The 22,390-nt window shown below is 29.4% G+C and overlaps 1 long non-coding RNA gene across 1 annotated transcript; it reads right to left on the bottom strand.

The window, feature by feature from the left end:
* Positions 1 to 3,729: 3,729 nt before the first annotated feature.
* LOC126896651 (uncharacterized) lies at positions 3,730 to 22,122 on the bottom strand. The gene is made up of 2 exons (XR_007701895.1): positions 21,910 to 22,122; positions 3,730 to 3,916 (listed from the first exon to the last, which is right to left on the bottom strand). It is a non-coding gene; the product is annotated as an uncharacterized LOC126896651 (long non-coding RNA).
* Positions 22,123 to 22,390: the final 268 nt, after the last annotated feature.

Genomic DNA, 22,390 nt, shown 5'->3' with positions numbered 1-22,390 from the left:
CTTGTCTCTTAAAAATGTCACTTATTCAATAGACATAATTTTGAAACTAAGAAAGTCGTTAAATCACTAAAGTATGCAAATGGATACTAAAATTTTAGTTCACTGGGACTTGTAAAACTTAAAGGGTCACATAAGCATTACACGTGATAATTTTAATCGTTAACGTTTCTAGCAAGACGATCAGTTTCATACGTTTTCCCCTCTATGGTTTTGGAATCAGAGTACGTGGTGATAACGAATTGGTGGTCGTGAAAGCATATTGCCTAATCGTTAACTATATTATCTTCTATAGTTACCCCTAAATCACTCGCGAACACGATAATGTTGTCTGCTTCACGCTCGGCCGCCAATAAAATTAATATATACATTTCATACTGCCATAACCAATGCCGCACCAGGAAGGGTTCCTCACCGACCGTCCGTACGTAGTAAGGGCCAAAACCCTTTAACCAAGTCTCAGGAAATCGTCGATTATTCAACGAATCCTCACCAATAAATATATCACAAGTTGTTCTTCCCCCCCTCAGGTCTTTTGTTTCCGGAACATATTTCCTGCCTAGAAAATATTATATTATCTTTCCATAAGTTCTTTTATCATAATGGCTCTTGTCGAATATTAAGTTGTCTTTTATTTGATTAATTTATACTCGTGTTGAAGTTCGTTAGAAACAGACTTATTTTCATAACGTTATTTGCTTTTATAGAAATTTTTGGTTGAAAAGTATTTGTACTTCACAACAAAATCGTTACATTGAAGTAAAACTAACAATAACACACAATATTTTAATCTAGGGAAACATGATAACTCAGACTGGGGACACAAAAAATGTAGTGGTCCTGTTCGAACCAAAACATTTTTTTAAACACCATAATTAACTATTATAATTAAAATCCAACTTATACAACGATCAATGGTTTTTAACATGAGTGATACATCAATTGACCTGGAATTTACACAAACTTATGATTATCATCACAAATTATTAAAAATTGAACATAATTCTTTATTAGATACAGCCGATCTAACTATGCTATTTATAATGACCTTCATCGCTTTATAGACGGCCGCTCAGGGGATAATTACCCCCTCGCTCCATGGTCAGTCCGCCTAAGTGAAAACTTATATGTATTTATAATTATTTGATTTGCTTTATAATTAAAACATTTAGGTAATAAGAATTAAAAAATAAATTACTTAATATTTCTGTATAAGCCACTAATTGAATCGTATTTGAGTAGAATGTTTGGTAAGGTATTAGCCTGTTAAATTTTTTAGAGAATTCTACAATTACATATAGACAAATATAGCCTGATGAAACATTTTTTTTTTTTGCTCATCTATTTCCAAATAATGAAATACTAAAAGTGGAAAAATTAAGTTGCCCCTTGGCAATAAAATATACAGTCTAGACCACCTAATTTAAATATTTGAGTATTATTTCATCACCCTTAAAGTAGTATTAAGTGTTGTAGTTTTGAAGTGTTACAAATTATATTAACTGATATGTAGTTACAATGCGACTTAACTAGGGTAATGTTTCGGTTTTATTTAGAGCTTCCTTGTCACGGGCTGTTTACTTTTGCATATCGGTCGGTGGGATCTGTTTGCTTCGACAAACAGATGAATTTGAATCTTTCCCAACATTAAGTATTAAATATATTATTCAAAGCTTACTAGAAAATCGTTGTATCACACGTCCGGTTCACATAATCCGATATTGGTCTTATTTCCGATCCAACCCCATCATCAATTGATATTTGACTTATATACATGATGATCATAACAAAAGTTATAACTTGTGACCATTGGTCCTTTGTGAAGTTAGGAAATTCATGACACATATTATATAGTTTAATTTGGTAGATTTAATTAGTTAAGTGTATCACAACTGAGTTTTAATTTCAGTTTGTCTTTAATTTTCAAACATATATATCTATAGTAGTTCTAAGATACTACTCAGATTATTTAATTTTTTATGTATAATCGTATATAATGGATTGAGATATTTTTAGTTGCGTACTTTTATAATCTACTTTTGTAAAAATTGAATGGATCATCATTTATAAATATAAATACTCTTCATATAGAATGATTCCTTCTTAAATGCGAATCGTAAAATATTTTTGAAATTATATGACCTAATAACTTTTCTTTTACAATAATATAAATTCTTTATCGAGCTATTCTATGAAAAAAATTTAATTTCTGCTATCATCCCTTATGCATTGAACTATCATAAACTTTTATTTTTCAAATGGTAACATTATCTTTTATTCCATCAGATTTGATTGAAACATTTTTTTGCTCATTGCATTCGATTTTCAGAGAGTTCTAAAATTTTTAAGGTTAAGGGAGATGAAAAAAAAGCATTCAGTTATACAAGTCGTAAACGCTATAAATCGGTAACTTACATACGCTCTTATAGCCGTTCATTGCATTGTTAAGAACCGGTAGCATTTATAGCATTAATAACAGTTTGAAACAAAAAGTTTTAGCTCATAGTACATTTTGTACAAAGTGATTAATTAACTATGAATATGCATGAATCATAGTTAATCAATCACCTTATATATAAATTAACTAGGTTTATATTTATGAATCATTCTGTATATACAAAATATAAGTTTTATACTTACTGAACACTCGTATCTAAACAAAAAGGAAAAAATATTTTTTATAGAATGTTCTATTTTATACTTACATTGTCAGGTTGTTTTATATTATTAATTTTAAAAAATTCAAGAAGTAAAATAATTATTTAGCTAAAATCTCCACGTGTAAATTATATTAAATAATAATATTATATAATATAATAATTACTTCGAAAATAAGTGTCAAACCTTAAAAAAGTTAGAAATTTGTAAAATAACTACCACCCTTTTGACAATTTTAATAAGAGGATATATAAATAACATTAACAAGCTCTTATCTAAAAATATTAAAATCAAATTTGCTAACATTTTTAATCATTACTGCAAACAAATTCCATTACATTATTTAAAAACAGGTCAACTTTATCTGTAAATTATTAGATTAAATTTTTATTACTACTTTTAAGTGCTACAATTTTAAACGAGATAGTAAATAAAATAAAATTAGTTTTATAATATTTTCATAAAAGTATCATGTCTCATTTTTAAGCTGCACGTATGTAACAATTAAATAAATGCCGTTATCCGACTAAAATAATATTTAAAAACATTGTTAAATAACATACTATTTAATGAATTTAAAATAAATTATAAAATAAATATTTATGAGTTTTTTATAATCGTTGTTCAATTATGATTAATGATGCCCCAAATATGTTTACAGAGCATTAAATATTTGGAATCACTACAAAAATTAAACAATCAACAATTCGATACAAATGGTGTAAATATGTAGGGCAACAGTTATATTTTCCGTTATATTTTACGATTTGTTTACCCTATAGCAAAACGCCTACTAGGTTTACCATAAAAAAATTCATCTAGTTTAACCCTAAAACACCATATTGGTCTGTCGAGGGGGAGTAAAAAATAAAAACATGCAACTCAATTTCATTTATAGTCATCCCTTTTTGGAGTTTTTTTTATAAAAAAAAAACAGCGTACATCCCTTTGCCGTAAATCTGCAATGGTAGTGTACAATGAACGACGTTACACTAGCTTTTTTTTCTCGTCACATGCTCCAATTGTCCTTTTGTTGATGATTTTTTTTTTGTCCAGTTTTTTCCAGTATTGCGGAAACAATGTCACTACTTTACCCCACTTTTGCCCTAAATTATGTTTATATTTTTTCTCTTATTATTATTACTATTATTCTCATTGCTACGACCGTATTACTTCCATTTGAAGTGATATGTCATCAAGTCTCCAGCGTCCAAACTCAATTATTTGTGAACTCTTTTATTGCTGCAATTTGATGCATGACCTATAGAAAACAATTTAAAAATGTATGTTTAGCAATTAATTTGATTTATTTGCTGTACAACAAGACTTTATAAAATAAATCTGAGTTGTTTAAAAACTAAAATGTTCACAGCGCATTATAGTTAGTGATATCAGTGTTTTGTCAAAAAGTTATTACTAATTATAGAGGTCTATGAACGTTCTTCAACACTGTTATTAACACTTAAATAAAAGGACTGTAATAATAAAAGAATACACGTTGCAAATGTTAAATCGACCGTCATAAATCGTATTCATACCGCATAATCTTCTCTTCGCATATCAGATACACAATAAATTATAGGTTCATATTATATGGACGGGGTATGTTGGTACGCATTGAATTTTTCGATATTCAATCATCTCTCTTGCTAACCGCGGATGATTATTTTTGTGTCACATTTCACACCTGGCAACAAAGTGTCCGGATCTCGAAAAATGCCTCTATATGTATAATAATGAGGGTGTGCACGTTAGTGGGCGCATAATATATGTACTGAAAATACTCGGTCGCCGCCGCCCGTATTATGTCCGTCTTTTCGTCAAAGGGGTTAATTTCCACACCCCCGAGCCGTTTGGGTAAACACACACACACACACACATACTCGGTCAAATAACAACGAAATCGGCGGGCGAAGAAACGTTCCAATTCATTGGGACAATTATACCGTTTTTCATTTTATTATTGCCATTATATTGCTACACTATCGTGTGGACGAATCGTAGTGCCAAAACAGACTTATACAAACTAAAGGACACCCGCCAGCTCGCCCGTAAACAGAGCCCATTCATAAGTACAATATACCATTTGGAAAATGCTGCATTACACATATCGCACGCTGTGCCGAGTTATAACGACCTCCACCACTGCAGCCAATTATATAGAGGTGGCCCAATATTATATTATTATACATGTATAGGTACAACAGTATAAAATATTATATTATTATAATCGTCACAGGTATATCAGGTTCCATCATTGTCGCGAATTTAACGAGCCGTGCAGTAAAGGGATGAGGTTTAAGTGATTTCTGCTTACCACCCAGAAGACATGTAAACCGCGTTTATAAGGCTGCTGTTAATGCAGTTAAAACAATCAAATGGACATTGTTCATTTTTTGCCACACATTACTTTTAAGGATGCTATAAAGAAAATATTTTGTACTTTTAGGTAAATCTATTTTTAGTTTTCTATCATAGAAAATTCTATTATAGTAAAATAATTATTGACATATTTAATTTATGTGCCCATAATAGTACACATTGTTATATTTAAAGCAATAGAATTCACGAAATAAAAAATAAGAAATAAATACAATTATAATTAAAAGAGTAACATGATATCGAAGTTGTCATATGTGCTGATCCAAAACGTAACAATAGTTGAGCAAATCGTTTATATAGTTATACCGTATTAAAAATAAAAAATACTTTTATTTTTATTCACTATCATTTATAATAGTAATATTTAAAGGTGGCACAAAAAGCGAGTTTTTATGTTGCATACTAAATTTCTGATAAAACCACTCCCTCGTGAATTTCGTTGACATTATAAGCAAATTTTAGTATTTCCCATAAAATAAAATATGTGGTTTTATATTTTGAATACTCGATTGTAAAATAAATATGTGTTTTGCGTTTTGAAATTTACCATTAACAGTAAAAATCGATATTATTGTAAAAAAGCAAGCGCGTTGGAATTAATCAAAAGAAATTTATGATAGAGAGGGCGCAATTTCAGTATTTTCAAGAGACACATTATGTTATAAAAACGCTCGTGATTTGTAAAGACTGATTTACGACATAAAGTTTACTGGTCTTTGACTATAGTCAAGGAAAACGGTTGGCGTTGACAAACCACTACGATTAGCACCTGTATACGTACGGACCACCCCCATAAACATTTGCAACTTGTGAGCAGGCCCAATTAAATGACCACACACAATATTGTTCGCGTTTCGTATATAAATTATATTGTGCAATGCGCGAATCCAGCGTGGGTGGAATCAACTGCTCGTACGACCAGGAGGTGGTCAGGGAAGTCATAAATCTCGGACAAGCGGAAATCGCACGAGCCTAATTGTGAACCATAGAAGTATAATCCACGGACGTTTTGCGGTGGATATCGGGGTGACTTTTGTCCGTAAAAGCGTTTTTGTAAAAACAAACGGGCACGTTCCTCGCCGACCACGGCTTTCATACAACAAACAATATTATTATATTATTCAATACAATATCAGCATTGTATACGAACGGCACATGAATGAAGGTAACATATACACCAGCCCATAACTGCAGTGGTCGTTGCGATAATATAAAAGCCCGGAACGGTGCCATACAACATAATATACTAATGAATAGGGCGGCTGTAATAAAATAATGATAGTATTAGATCGGACGGCCACCCGGACTCGAATACGACCGTACGACTACAATTAACTGCACCGACCCGAGAGGAGCTGTCGTTGTGGCGCAGAGGTGGTTACCGTTGCATCAATCAAAAAGCGATCTCTGATGACGCGCTGGCTGTCATCGTTTGTTTCTCGGGTACAGTGCGGTAAAGAGGGAAAATAGGGACGAAGTAACGAAGAAAAACATTTTTACATTAATATCTATTATGAAAAAAAGAAAATTAAAAAATAATGCATCTAAAACGATTGGATCCTATTATTTTTCTTTGTGCGCTCAAACGCGTACAACGACGTTTAATGCCGATTTAAATGGCTCCTTCCGTTCCGCTTTCGGGTTGTTTACCTTCCGCAGTCGTCATTTCTACTGCGCTCTGTTCGTGTGAAAAACATAATGAAACGATTTCTTTTTCCGTAAACGATGATATAAGCTGCCCGGTCGTTTTGCCCGTAGACTATCGCCACTACGACTTGACACAGGCTAATGTTTGTCCAAGTGGATCGCTTCTTAAACCCAGTTAGAACACATCTTACACTTTAATCCGAGTAAAATCCGTTGAAATAAAAACAACCCGAACAAAAGAATTGAGTTACCGAACGTCATAAAAGTAACGCTTAAAATACTCGTCGAGAATTAAAACGACACGAGATACATTTATTTTACATCATTATCATGTAGATTTTTTCAAAAATACATTTAACAATTAGCTATATGATCCAACATAACTTTCTATCATCGTGAATTTTTCGGCACTTTTCACATATCATAGAAATATTGTTACATGATTTAGCTGATAAAGTGCCCAAGTTAAATGAATCCGGGGCAGAATAACACGTTGGGGATAATGTACGAGAAGGGTTTAAAGCCGTGTGATTTGTTTTCATTACATCGTCCGCAGGGATCAACAGCGTCGATACGCCCCTTAGACGAAGCTGTTTTTCACTTGGCGACGAGCGAGTTAGACACGAAGCGTTTTTGAATACGACGCAGTTGTTGATTTTATTAAAATATTCACAGACTATAATATCGTTATCCCGGCCGTACTCCCTGCGGTGTGTATTAGCTTTGTTTCAATAACGATTTTCGCCTCCCCATACTTGCCGCAAAAGCAAGGGATTCAGTAATGTCTCAATATATACTGACTGAGTGAGAACACGAGTATAATCGTCTCAGTATATAGAAACCGACATCGCACTGATTCATGCGAAAGGGGCGTCCCTCAACACGTTTACAGTCAAGTCGAATTTGAACAATATATTATTCTATTAGTATTGGTTTTAATGTGCAAACTACAATATTAAATATCCCTCCCGCGGATGTTAATAAGTGTACTAAAAGTCAAAAGCAATAAATCAGCATGTAACTGTGATAAATGATCGATCGACTCATTTTAAATAGCTGAATCTAAAACTACTTTGTGTATTTTTAATTTCTAGCCTGTAATTCATTTTCAAACTTATACATATTTTGTACATTTCAATAACTCTGATTTGATTTGGAATTTTTTATTAAATATTATTCTGGCTTATAGCAAAACCAATAAACGGTTTTTGTTAATGTTGTTTTCGAACTAAGTTTTTTTGCGTTAAGCAAAATTTTTACTAAAGTTCTATTAATACCATTTTAAAAATATCTATCGATCTAATATAAAACATCACTATTTTGATGAAATTAAAATCCATAAAAAGTGGAATAAGTACAAAGTTTCTACAAATAAAAATAATTAACAATTCATTTTGAAATAATAATAATAACTTTATTTTAGTCATCATAATCTATTAAAGGCAACACCTCGTCGTTGAATCCACTCGTCTCAGTTTTATGCCAAATTCTTCAATGAAACAAAAGATGCACAGTTCATGAGTTCCACGATATTTTCAAAATATTGTTTCCTTGGGTGTCCTCTTGGTTTCTTCCTAGTTATATTTCCTTCGAAGATGTTGATTGTAAAGTCATTGTGTCGGATGATGTCTCCGATTAACCTTTTTTTCTTGATTCAATAACCTTCATCAGCTGTCTTTCTTTTAGTATTTCTTCTAACACTTGCTCATTTCTTTTCTTGTCTATCCATTTTGTTTTTGTCATTTTTTCCCATATTCATAACTCTAATGCTTCTAGTTTGCTTCTGTCTTTCTTGTCAATTGTCCATGTTTCACTGCTATATGAAAGCACACTCCAGACAAATTTATTTTATTAACTTCTTTGTTTGAATAGGAAATGATATAAAGAAAACCAATAATAAAAAACGAGTATCATATATTTTAGCTGTTGTTGATGCTTGAGAATCTTTTAAGAAAACACATTTTATCGACAATATATTTTTATTTCATATAGAGTTTCAGAACTGGCATAATACATTCTTATATCTGCACACTACTTATCTGTTATATGTAATATATCCCACTGTTCAATTTAAAACGTTCTGAATGTTAATATGATTTGGAAGTATAGCGTTCCGGTCTGACCAGTACAACCTATTCAATAGATACTTATAAGCTATTCTAAAAAAGCTGAATTTTATTAAAAAAAAAAAGAAAGACTCAGAAAGTTTTGCAACCAAATCAGGAACTTCGATTCCGGATGCTTCCGGGCGTCCGATGTTCTGACTCTTTGTCTTGTTGTATACAAGTTTCCCGGCGCAATAAACAATGTACTAACAGGCCGAATACGTTGCCTCTAACAGTCAAGTTGATTCGTATCCGGTGTTCTTGTCTATTGTCCGCCTCGCTGGTTCGCTGTCGATGCCATCGAATCAACTTTTATTACACATCAGACCAGTGGTCACCCTACTTTGATTTTATTAGCTTTTCCCTATTGTTTCGGTTTTTTGAGTTTTCCATAAAAAAAAAAAAACAATTCTCCAACAAAAAGTTTCCGTTCGTTACTAATACATCTATTATATGCCTAACAATGTTATAAAATACTACCCTATTTCACACAAAACACTCAACTTCTACTTACACATGACTGATAACCACACATAATCCATATAAATCAATAGACTATATTGACAATTTGGTTTCAAATAATTATTTTTTTTAATTAAAAATATTTATATATAATTTTTTATTTTTAGAAATTGTAAGCATAAATTATTATGATTTAATAATATCATTATCATCCAATGTATGACCGTGATTTCATCAAATGGCTCATTAACGTAAAAATAAGTTCGATATCTGAGAGCCGATTGAAACGTGTTGCTATAAGTTGCTTATTTTTTTCACCACCGCCCCGGAACCGACTAATGTAAAATCGGTGTCCTGATAACAATAAAGAACCGCCCCTCTTTCAGCGACGTTTCGCCCTCAGCAGTAGAGAAGAGTTCTGAAAGCACGCAAACCGGAACCGGAAGTGAAAAGTCGAACGGGTTTCCCAACATCACACCTGATACGCATTAAAAAAATACACAGTGTAATATTATTATTGTTATGATAACTATGATGATAATGACGATCGAAACTTCAACATAAAGTGGTGTATATATGTATACATACTCTAATGGATAACCCCTTCGTTCACGCGCTCGCAAGTCAAAAGTGTATAACAACATTACACACTCCGACCACTGATTACACTACTATACAATGATGATCCTCTACAGCAAGTTAATGGTCACGTGCCTTCAAAAAACAATGATTCGCTGTGTCCATTACTAAAATGATGATATGAGATATAGTTAAAATTAATGATTGACTTGTGTGTGTGCACGTGATTCAATAAAAATTTTACGGAAATCGAAACTGTTCCGGTTGTTCTTATTCATTAAAATGATATATGCAATAGTCTTTTGGGTGTTGGGTTGAGATAGCAAAAACACAGGTTACCATTATGCTAATTTCATAATTTACCATGTTATCCATAAAAAAAATAACAAACAAATCTACACAAGCATACTTTAACTATAATTTGTTTAATTTATTATATCTCGATACTTAAACTTGTACCCTATCTAAATAATATCTTTATTATTACTTTTTTATTATTTTATCATTTATATTTTTGTTGTAATGCTGGAGCACCTAAAAAAAATTTTAGATTGGACGACTTTTATTAAAATGAGATATTATACATTTTGTTATTTTAGTCCCTGTAGTTGGGAACTATCTTGGTTACTAATTCTTAATTACTTTAAGTTTTATACTCCAAGTTTTGTCAAGATAAAAAAATATTACATCAAAAATTGTTAATTGATTAAAATTACTTTTTATGAAATAAATCGATTTAAGAACGAGTAACTATTTTAATAGTTTGGTTCTATTTTTTGGATTATAAATTAATGTATCTCAATTAGCTAATTTTCTATTTATAAAAATGTATGAAACACTTAATTATTTGCAGTAATGTATACAGGTAAAGTTGTGAAACGTAATCCTTACATAGAACTTACCATGTAGTTCTGTATATGATGTTCATATTGCTTTATTTTTAATTAAAATAACTATATAAGCTTTTGAGCATATTAAGCACCTATCAGAATTATGTTTTAGTTAGACAATTCTGTAGCTAGAATGGCTTAAAAAATTCTACGATTTAAAGACTTTGAATTAGACTTTTTATCCGTGTGAAAATTATTTGCCTAATGATGCCTTTTAACTACTAAATCAATTATTTGACGAACTTGAACAGTCGGTTTTTATAGAATAATTTATAAACGATTTAATTACGTAGGTATATGACAAATAGAACAATTACAAAAATGTGAAATAAACATGACACATTTCTCATCATACAATCTACATTTTTTTTTATAAATTAATACGTGACAGTGAGTTCATTTATTTAAAGAACATGTATTTTATAAATTCATATTAATTTTTAGCTTAATGAAGAGGTTTTAAAATCAACTATAAGCTCTAGAGTGTAATCTTTAAAATACCATTAAATACTCTTTTCAATTAAAATCTTGCTAATGTATATTGCTCATAAAAGCTCGTTTGTTTTTATTAAAAGCTTGGTTTAAAAAGTTTCGAAGTACTCGACGTTTTTAAAAAATTATTTTCAACTCTAAAGTAAAGTTAAAATTAATTGTGTTTCGACAAAATATTATGAAAAGTTTATTGTATTTTCTAACAGGTAAATCATGATTAATTTAAAATTAAAAGTTTAAAAAATGTATTTTAAAATGTATAGAATACTTAAAGAATAAAATATAAAAATAACAAAAAATCAATAAAATGCGTCGAAGTTTTTTTTATAACAATGCAAAACATTAAAAAACTGTGAATACAAATCAAATAAGAACATAAAGGAAAGAATGTGCCCTTTTGGTATTAATATGTGTTTACAGAACTATTATACGCACCCCAAGTTTTTGTACATAAAACTGCGTTTTATTGATACTATTTAAACACTAAATGTTAGGAGTCTCAGCGGTTTAACGCATTAGTTCAAAGACGCTCTTTAATTTTAACAGTTTTTCCAAAAATCATTAAACCCATTTTGAATACCATCTAATATTTAAAAAAAAAAAAAATACCTAGATAAATATTGTTATTAATGTTTGATTTCAACAGTTCTTACAAATACAGTAGCAAGACAGTTAAATAAACGCTGCCCTATACATAACATTTTTATGTCAACTTTTTCTTACTTAGCTCTATTTTTAATAAACACACAAAAACTAGTTATTTTATCTTCTAGTATTTAGAAACGCATTTAACAACGTAAATGTTTTTCATGGGCAACATAATAAGCACAATGATGTTCAAACCGAGCCAATGCAATCAATCTTTATAAACATAACCGCCTCCATGAAATACGGCACATTATATGACAAGTTTTCCTTTTGCACGTGGAGCCGATTACAGTTCACAAGGGTAAAAGCGGCTGCGCAGGAGTCAAACAAAACCCTAACAACAATATTGTATAGAATTTGTGTATGCTATTGTTTTGCACAACTATATACTGTAATAAAACCTTAGGATGTAAAGGCGGATCGTGATTAGAAGTGTTATGGCAGCCGCTACAATCGTGATGACGATGTTAATACGGAAGCATATAAAAAACCGCATGCGTACACTTATATCATAGAACAGAGTGGGTTACTCAAATGTACCTTACTGGTTGGCTCTAATATAATAAAAAAATATAACGATTTTGTCTCTGACATCCTTTCTCCTACTCTAGTAGGTTACTATGACCTAACGTCATGTTTTGTTGAGGGCTTTACTAACAACCAATAACAAAAATAAATCGTTTAAATAAAAGCCAAAGACTGAGTATCACACGACTATTCTAAAAATTCTTTAGGATAGTACTTCAAATATTATTTTTATCAATATTGGAGTAGTATTTTCATTTTTATATTTTCTCATGTAAAACAACAATTAGAAAGTAGAAAAACTAATGAAATTATCATTAATATTTAAATATCTTCTTTATATAAAAACAACTGAACCTAATCAAATAGATTAATAAATCTGTAAAGTATCATCGCACCTTTTTTTATCTAAATCATAATTAATAATATTATATAAAACTTCAAAAAAAATAATTTTGTAAATATTATATTAGATCGAGAGTATTAAGAATCTCAAAATTGCATCCTAAATCCATCACCGAAAAACAATTTAAATATTTTTGAACTATCTTTATCGTTACATTACAACGCTGAATAGAAAGCTAAAATATCTTAATGTTTTAAAAAATTTAAAAATCAATTTTATAAATCATAATATTTACAAACATTGACAAGAACTTCAAGGTAAAACATTTTTTTATTGATGTTATACTAATAGTTATAAATTACATAGACAGTAATAAAACGCAAATTAACATTGTGTAACCTGAGTAAAACCTATTAATAGTATTTTAAACACTCTGTGATTAATACAATATATATTTTTAACAGCTGCGCGTGACTCATCTTTATTATACTTATTGTTCTGCAGGTGAAAGATCTAAACAGAACAATTAATTTCAATTAAAATTGAAATTGGCATTCCATTTATTAAATTATATATCCTTTGGTTAAAAAAAAAAACTATTTTCTTTTTTAAAAGTACCATATATAAATCTACTTATCAGTCTGCCTTGTGATTTTATATTTATTTATAAACCGATTTCAATATAAAATTTATCCTTTTTAATTATTTCTATGGAATATTTCTTGTAAATTTTAATTTACCTACTTTATTACATTAAATTTATGTTGACGTACCCATCAATACCGTTTTATTATTAAGTAATAAATGTAATTCATATTATTTACATGTAATAATACAAATGATAAATAAATTATTAAGAGAATGCAGCGACACTTTAGACAATTAAATAAATAATTATTCATCATCTAACAACTGTATGGTATAGATACTTAAGTAACATTATTTAACTCGCACAAAGAAAAGACCTAACAAGGTCAGCNACTTAAGTAACATTATTTAACTCGCACAAAGAAAAGACCTAACAAGGCCAGTGCTGTATCGAGTTACTCAAAGAAGAAGATCTCATTGAGTTACCTAGGCAATGATATTTAAACAACTCTAAGCATTAGATTTCAACAGGCGAAGTGAATTGCAAGAACATTGATTTCGATTCTGAAAAATTACTCTTTATTTAACTATAAAATAATTATTACATAAAAATCAACATTATAGGTAAAAAATTGCCAAAAAATAATAATAAAAGTAATGAAGTAATTATTTTGGTGTTAGCCTGCCCCGCCGTCGAAACTGACTTTTGTTAAATTTATTGTATAAAAAAATATCGTTCATCAATACTACTTCGCTCCTGTGTATGTATAACAAGTAAGATTTTAACAAATTGTTTAGCAAAAGTTCTAATAAAACTGACACAGTTTGACCTTGGAGCTTTTATTTTCTCCTTCGTACAGTTTATTAAATGACTACGTAATGTTATTTACCTTCATAATGTTATACTGCTTTCTGGTATTTGGTTGTCAGAGAACAGGAACAGGGAACACTAATAACGAAGGTCTTAGGCTGCTAAACAAGGGTTTAATTTTGTAATCAAATGGAAATCTCTAGACATAGTTCACAAAGCTCGTGTATTGTTATTCCTACTATCTATCTTTTCATTACTTTTCTTCTTTTATGCGTAGCATCCGATGCTATATATATAGACAGATGGATATACTAATATATATTTATCTTAGGTTAAAGACGGAACACCGGAGAGTGGATGAAGTATAGACGACAAGGGTTTGCCCTTTTGACAATGCCGACGTCTTGATCTCTTCTTACGAGTTCTCCACCTTGACTTTACCGAGTAAGGGGAAGACGAGAAAGGTATTTATCGTTGCTGCTGTGGTGGTAGCGACGGGTCGGTTAACGCAGTGGTAATTTATCTGCAGGTACCCGATTGGCTGACAAAGTAACGCCGGAAACGCCCCCTACCCGAACGAAAGCTCTAATGATGGCGGCAATAAGACTGCGTACCCTCCACCGCTACTGTGCATCTTATACAATTTTTACGAGTAAAGCTCGATAAAAGCTCCTTGTCCGATTTCTCACGGATTACGACACAGTGGAGAGTTGTGATGAGGGATGGGGGGGGGCGCTAAATATATTTTTCCGCTCACGGCGATCACGTACTATATATCAGCCAAGTTAATGGAAAGTCTGCTCCTGCAGTGGAGTAGATAAAGAATTTCCTCTGCCTAAAAGCTAGAACGATTTCGTGAACTGAATTTTCGAGTTAATAATACTTTTTCTACGGCAAATAATACTTTTAATCTTGTCGATTTCTAACATTACTTTCAAAACAAAGTTTTAATTAAATTTCTCTTTCACTAAATAATCTAGAAAATCATCAAATAAAGCCCGGTATTGACATAAACATTATCTGATAAATGTATACAACATATGTTTACTTGTGATGGATACTTATCGGGTTATTTTTAATGTTTTTACTTCTAAACCTATTTAATTTTATGTATAGTTAGTCATGTCATTTTTACACGTGAATATTCAGTACTATTTCGAGTATTTTAATTTTTTAAAGTTGTGTCTTATTATGAGTCATTACATTACGGCATCAACAACGAAAATTTTGAAATTTTTAATTTCGTATATCCTAATCATACAAATTGGCGCTTAATGATTTTAAAAAGTAATGACAATTAAAACTGGATTTTGTTTTAATTTTTAAAACCTTAATTTGTTATTCTTTAACAGTATAGAAAAGCTCTACTAATTAATAGTTTTCAAGTTATTTTAGCCTGTCGTTAGTTTAATTATAGTCATCGTTAACTATGTTCTACTGTTGTTTTTACACTTTGTAGATAGACCATATAAACAAAACTTTTACTTTAGAAAGTAAACCACAAGACTAGAAAGACGTTTAAAATTCAACACAATAATAATAAACTTATTAATTTTTTTGCTGCATGTAATATTTTATATTTAAAGTTTTAAATTTCGTTTACAAGAATTTATTTTATTTACATGATAACACTGACAAATACATATCTACGTACTATCAGAGTTAAAATTTAAAAATGTTAAAGATTTTTATTCGTTTTATTAATATTTCAAATTATAAAAATGTTTAAAAAATAAATAAATATGTGATAATCACTTCCTTATAAACTAACCTTCCATAATATTGTCGTATACAGGTGAGTGTAATAAGATTACGGAGAATTAAGTCACCGCTTATGTTTATAGGCCATCATACGTATTTTAGGTCATTATTTGACTTTTATAATCTACGTGGAAATATAACAGACAACAGGTTACCGCTTATAGTTTTATCCGTTGCTCGCCATAAGAATTGTGCTCCCCTTTTTCTTTATCTACTTTTTAAATACATATAAAAAGTATAGTTAAATCAGACAAAATACTTATTCATTCGCTAAACATCCGTAGATTATTATAAACTATACCATAATAATGTAATAATGGACTTTTAGAGCCGGAAAAATATATCAAACTTAGTCAATACTCTAAATCGTATACAAGCGAGGGATTTTAAAGGCTCCGTATAACGGTATGTTACATTGTTGTATTTTACTACATATGACTTTGCGTGCCGCCCCTGTAGGTTAATTCTATTGTTATTGTTATAAATTATTTAATATAGAATTATATTTTTTTACCAATGACTTAGTCCACATCCAATTTTAATCTATATTACAACGAATGAATTCCGATATAATAATATCATATATTATAATGTATAAAACATAATCTTCATAGAGATTTAATTTTTAAGTTTAATAAAAACATGTTATAACTCAAGGTAACTTTTTTACAGATTCTAAAATTTTTCTGATATTTTACAGACTGTACAAAAGAAACCATAAAAAATTACAAATTTAACTCGTATCGATTTGGGAGTTAAAATTGGCCAATTAGGATATATGTTTAATTTTTCCTATTCAATTCATAAAACAAGTGTTCAATAAAAAAATACCTTAAGTATAATTTTAGCTCTAAATACTTTATACAAAATTAGTATTTGCATTTTTTTCTCGTAAATGCTTTAGATTTATAGGAAAATGAAAAAATATGCAAATTTTCATAAATTTGGCAAAATTGCGATATTTATAATTATTATGTTATATTTGATAAATACTTAGAGATACAACTAAATACTTCATAAAAAAATCTTTTGAGATGTAATTTTATTTAATATATTACTATTACTAAAATATTTGTGCATATTACCTACTTTTATGCAACATTCAAATTGATTAATTGAAAAATATATAAGTGTACTTACTGCTATCTAGGTTTTGAATTCATTATGACAAAAAATTAAAATTCCTTCATTTGAAATAAAAGAATTATACACAAATAAAATCGTTTTTTAAATTTACATAATGAAATCAATAGAAATTCATATTTTTTCTCAATAATGACTTATATTTTAATTTTAAACATTAAACAATTGCTTCAAAAAATAAAATACTTGTAAAAAACAAATTTTTAAATTAGCTTTAAGCAAAATATCATTAACATTTGTCATTTCATATTGTACTAAAGAAATATTGTTTAGTTCACCATGAAATAATAGGTTCAGAGAGAATTTTTTAAAAGGCAATTGTTCATTGCATCCACTCTCGCTACTAGATCATATTTCCTAGTTGAACGCGGTTGCTTGATCTAATAAAAATTAAAACAAAAAGATGAACGTAAAATGTATATCAAATGAAAAACACAGATATCTATCAAAGTTGATTTACTTTTTTTTAATAATTAGAAATCAATTAAACAAGTTATTACTATGAAACATTAATTAAAGTTAAGCAGTTCAGTTGTAATTTGCAAGTGTAGATAACTGTTTTAAACTATTTTACTGTAATGTACTTTTAGTACATTTACAAAGTGTTTATCATAAACAATTCCAAAATATTAATTACAGAAATGTTTGCCTCTCTACCATAAAACTGGTTATAAATAACGCAAAATGTTTTTTTTTGGTCTATAGTCGATAGTGAAGATAGAAAATATCTTCACTATATATAATAATGAATAGTGGTACTTTTTATCATATATTTCAAATAAATTGTTTTATTAAAATTTTCAATATTATGTACAAAGTTCATTAAGTAACTGAAATTACTTATATAAGTTTAATTTTTTTAAAGTTAATTTTGTTGTATAAAAGTTTTATTATTGATTTTTCATATAAAACACAGAGTTGTTATGTTTTAAACACGTTGTGTTAAAACACTAAAAATTTCAAAATGTATATCGGCCTATAGAACGTTTTGAACTGGTTATTTAAAAAAGCATGTTTTTATCAACCCGGATAAAACATTTAGTTGTATCTCTAAGCGTTCGTTAGATATGATATAATATTTATAAATATTACAATTAGGATGAATCTATAAAAATTTGCATGTTTTATAATTTTCATGAAAAACTAATGGGTTTACGAAAAAAAAAAATGTTTAATCTAGTTTTGTATAAAATGTTTAGATCTATATTTATAATAATAATAGTAATTTAAATAATGATCATTAATAATTAATGTTTTTTTTTATTTAACATTTGTGTATGATTTAAATAGAAAATACGAAAAAACTATCCTAACAGACAAACTTTAAAGTCGGCTTCTGTTAAACTTATCCGATGAAAATATCCAAAGTCTGAAACTGAGGAATGTAATTTATGGAATCTAATATACATTATAATTTATAATTAAAAAGTGTCAATAATACAAAATAAAATACTAATAATATCAGAAAATTATTATAAAGTATTTAACGTCATACATTTATACGTTATACATTTAGATGGATACAGCTGAACTATATCTATTGGTTGTTAAAATCGAATTTACAAAATATAACAAAAAAATAATAATAATCGTATAAACGTTTCTTAAGACGGTTACTTTGCGCGTTGAAGTAAAACATATGTTGCATATTGTCAAATGTATTGTGTCGGCACCGGATTTATCTTGTTGTTGGTCGATACATCATTGACACGATGGCAAATTTGGAAATAAAAGAACGTAAAAAGAATATCGCCCCTGTAAGAACGAAAGGAGGAAACTCGAAAAATGCTACTCTTTTTCTTTCTTTAATGTCATACCTTTCACACAATGGCAATTTTTCACGAGGACAAATATAAAATACGACTTGACCACAACACAAGTCCGACATATTCAGCATTATATAATAAATGCATTACATTATTGGTGTTGGTAAGGAGGATTGACAAAAAATCTGTTTAATCTTCCGGTCTCTGCCGTTCAGCACCTGCACAACAATATTCGGACACTCCTACATCAAAATGCGAATTTTTTATTTAATAGGTACGTTGTCGTTGAAAATAAATTTAGTACGTAAATGATCAAAAATTCAAAACCAAAATCTACTTATAAGTCTTACACAGCGACAACGCTTTCAATGTCATTTAGAATTATATTTATCTACCTATTTACCATCGACCACATTTATATTGATTATATCCTTCACATTTGTACTCAAATAATATTTTGTGAATTAATAAATAAAATCTGTAATTATTTTTTAGAAAAAACACACCATACTAGTTAAAATTTCACTTTTAAACATTTTAACTTAAATTTACGTTTTGTATGATTAGTATCTATTAAAGAATATTTTTTTAAACTACTGTAATGTACTTGATAACAATATCTTAATCAATTTTTAATTGATTAATAGTCATTTTAAATTTAATTTGTAAATTGGTAGTTTGCATAAATGCGATATTAATTTATATATAAATTAATTAATTAATCACTACATAAAATCGGTCAATGTTGACTTGGATTTGGTTCATTTATATTAAACCGGAAGAACGTACATTATGACGTCCTTATTTTCATTGTATCGCCACCAGATATATCATACACACATTGTAGGCGACATGACCGCTATGGTCAACTACCAGGGTTAATAGTTTTTTTACTATGATTAATGTTGTCTTATGGTTTGTATTAAAATGTTGGGTTTCACAATGCTCAGCAATTTATATTTTCTTTTAGACTATATTTTTAATTCAAAAGAAAAACGTTATAGTATTTGTAGATAATTCAGATCAACTGTACTTTAATTAGGATTTCTTAGTCAAAACTCTGTAGATAAATTATTATTAATTAAATAAATCTTTACAGTTTTTTTTTTTATTTCTATCCGCTGTGCATTAATCAACCCGGTCTAGTTTCTAAATTAATAATACAAAATAAATTGAAGCTATTAATAGGAGAAAAAATTAACAACCCTAATCGTGCAATATCATTTCTAAAACAAAAAATACATAACCTATTGTAGTATAATTTTCTTTAGGTAAAATAGTTTAATTGCTAATTTTCATATAACTGAATAAATTAAGGATTGTTTAATAATTCCAGAGAGAACACGGCTACGGATGCCGAATGAATGATCTGCCTTTTTTTAACTGTCCCAAATTTCAAATTTGTTTGAGTATATTTCACTGTGGAACAACGAATTAAAATTTAATGAAAATACGTAGTACTAGACCATTGTCGAAGAGGTGGCGGAAGAGAAACTGTTTGGTGTTCGGCAGCAAGTCGTTTCGCCCTCCGCACAACTCATACACGTCATCCGTATGATTTTATTATTCAATGCCCTTGCCGTCTCGCATTGTGAACGAATTCACCAAACGATTGTATCACTTTATCTCTCTCTCGTCTATTTCTCTTGCGTATACACACACAATCGTATCGTTTGTCACGGTGGATGTGTATGCCCTGGTACATATGTGTATAAGTAAATACTTGGCGCATTACACGGCCGAATCGAAATTAGCACGGTGCACACCCCCGTACAATCCACGGTCGGATGGGGCTGGTGTGTTTTGATGAGCAAATTGAGCATAAACGAGTCGCCGCCGCAAGGTAACCAAATATAGTTTATTATAAAAAAAAGAAAAATCCTTCTATCGTAACATAATAGTAGACGCGTACGGATGATCGGAGGATGACGTGTTCGATCAACCGCCTCTAAGTCGGTTCTCTTGTTGATGTGTACGCCATAAATAAAACATGCATTATTTATTTTAATGCTTACCCATACGCATAGGTGTATCATAATGCTGCTTACCTATTATACTTGTCTGCGACAGATCCGTCAAAATCCGTTTTGCCTGACGGACCGCGAAATCGCTAGTTTATTTATCGCATTCATGTTACATTTCCCATTTTAAAAACACAAAGTGTAAAAAAATAACAATAAATATATAGGCAGCCAACGTTTCATTACATTGATATACTTTTTTCTTGTAATGTATTTATTATCTTTCAACGTTTAAAAATCCCTACAACTACTAAGATCACCCAAAGGTTTTAAACTATAATAAAGGTAAATAAATTCTCACACCTACAAACAATTTTTACAGCTATACAAATAGCTGTTTTTTGTATAGATGGTACGCGAAACAATCAAGAAATGTACTGCGATTGGAATTTAGTTTTCAACAAATATCTTTTGATATATTTTATTCTGTAATAGACGTGACATTATCAATTTCACTCCATCAATTTAAAACCTTTAGTTATATTCACCATAGTTTTTCAAAACTTTTTTTTATTAAGTTTGAGCATCAAAAGTGTCTAATAAACTTTAAGTAAAAATAGATGTCTAAAGATATTTTTATGTTTTTAATTAAAAAAGTTCAGTTGACATTTTTTTATAGTATTAGTGAAAAATCCCAATTGAGAAATATTTTACTAAATAACCTATTGAAAACGTAGATACAGTAAAAAACTTTAGCTTTATAATCTATCTTCATTTTAATTAATATTAACTTCAACTAACGGAATAAATAGTAAATATTACCTTTAAAAAATAAGACGTTTAAAAATAAAATAATAAAACAAGTGAAAGTTATACCCGCAGAAAAAAAATCACATTCTTAATAATATTTTAAATGGTATCGTTTATAGCAAAAAGTGCCTTGGTACCATCAAGGAACCGAAGAATTCAAAATTTAAAATAATTTAAATGAACCAAAAAAGTTTTGCTCTGATGATTAATATCATATAATCGTGTATCTAAACAAACAATAATAAATAGACCGCTCAAATGAATTAAGTAGTTAATTAATGTACACATATGGATATTGTCGTGAAAATTAGCAGTTATTATAACTAAATAATTATTACCTTTTCGGTTTCATCTAAAAATAAAAACTTGCTGGTGATGTAAAAGAGTAAATTAGTAAAAACATTTAAATTGATACATTTTTTGCAAGTGGGTCGCACCACCCACAATAGACTACACGTATATATAAAGAAGTAAACATCCGTGAATGGGCCACGTCGATACACAACTACGATGCATAAAAAGCTCACTTGAATACTCGTGACTGAGTGTAAACTTACGTAAATGGCATTCCTTCAGACAATCAACAGATGTGTTTTGCTCAAAATATAATTTGTTCATAACAGTAAACATCCGCTCAGACAAGGATTGAGATTTATACTAAACGCGCATGCAAGAGATAATAAATTAATTCTGACAAGCGGATAAAAATTTGGCAGTAACATTTTTTAGGTTGAGGTTATGCAATAAAATTACAGTTTTATATACTATGATATAACACATAATCATTTCAAATTACAGGGTTAACTAAATATCTCTATT

Source organism: Daktulosphaira vitifoliae, unplaced genomic scaffold (genome assembly GCF_025091365.1).
Source record: "Daktulosphaira vitifoliae isolate Bord-2020 unplaced genomic scaffold, ASM2509136v1 Scaffold_1, whole genome shotgun sequence".
Lineage (NCBI taxonomy): Eukaryota > Metazoa > Arthropoda > Insecta > Hemiptera > Phylloxeridae > Daktulosphaira > Daktulosphaira vitifoliae.
Note: the sequence above shows the minus strand (reverse complement) of the source record. Positions and strands in the feature narration are given on the sequence as shown.